The sequence below is a fragment of the Orycteropus afer genome, unplaced genomic scaffold (assembly GCF_000298275.1).
Source record: "Orycteropus afer afer isolate SDZICR_OR568_19922 unplaced genomic scaffold, OryAfe1.0 scaffold00321, whole genome shotgun sequence".
In the NCBI taxonomy this organism is placed as follows: Eukaryota; Metazoa; Chordata; class Mammalia; order Tubulidentata; family Orycteropodidae; genus Orycteropus; species Orycteropus afer.
Window position 1 is genome coordinate 2,146,957 of NW_006921908.1, and position 1,097 is coordinate 2,148,053.

The window sequence follows — 1,097 nt, forward strand, 5'->3', positions numbered from 1 at the left end:
GCCAAAGTAGGAGGTGGAACAATGTTTTGTATAGTATGTCATGCCAATTGAGCTTGATGTCCCCTGCGACTATGGTCCCAAGCCCACAGGTTTAACTACTTGGTCCCTCTGGGTAGCTGACTGTGACCTAGCAGTGACCACGACCTTGCCCCTTGTCAGCTCTACTATTACACCTGGGAATTCTGATCATTCACATAAACTTATAGTACCATTGACTGTCAACCCTATACATGTTCTTGGATACACTCCCCACTTCATAGACATACCTAATAGTTAAGCCTGTCCACCCATCTATCCACCCGTATACCCATGTTTGCCTTCACTGACAATGCAGTACTATATGTACAGAAGGGTTCATCTTTGTTGTCTGTACTTCCCATGTACCTCTCTATGTCTCTCTCTTCCTCAGTGCCATCATATTGGTCATTCACATTTGGTACATTGCCCTTCTCATCACCCAAGTTAATACTTATTTGTAGCTATCTAACAGCGTTCTCTCCCCTCCCCTCCCACCCCTGGTAAACAACAAACAAAATTTCCTTCCTTAGATAAACCTTTCCTTGACTTTTACAATAATGGACTAATACAATATTTGTCCTTTTGTGATTGACTTATTTCATTCAGCATAATGTCCTCCAAGTTCATCCACGTTATGCGGTGGTTTGCAGATTCTGTAATATTCTTTAGCGTTGCATAGTATTCCATTGTGTGTATGTACCATAGTTTGGTTATCCATTCTTCAGTTGATAGACACCTAGGTTTTTTTCCATCTTTTGGCTATTGTGAATAGTGCTGCAATGAACATGGGTGTGCATATATCTGTTCTTGTCATGGCTTTCACTTCTTTAGGGTATATACCTAGTAAAGGAATGGCTAGGTCAAATGGTATTTCTAATTCCAACTTTTGAAGGAATCGCCATACTGCTTTCCACAATGGTGGTACCATTTTACAGTCCCATGAGCAGTGTATGAGAGTCCCAATCTCTCCACAACCTCGTCAGCATTTGTTATTTTCTGTCTTGTTGAACTTTGCTACTAGTGCTGGAGCAAGATGGTATTTCATTGTTGTTTTGATTTGCATCTCTCTCATAGCTAAT

The 1,097-nt window shown here is 40.9% G+C and overlaps 1 protein-coding gene across 1 annotated transcript in view; it reads left to right on the forward strand.

Moving 5' to 3' along the window:
* The window catches only part of LGR4 (leucine rich repeat containing G protein-coupled receptor 4), a 159,274-nt gene that overhangs the window by 55,912 nt on the left and 102,265 nt on the right, over window positions 1–1,097 (forward strand). The gene's annotated exons all lie outside the window — the stretch shown is intronic.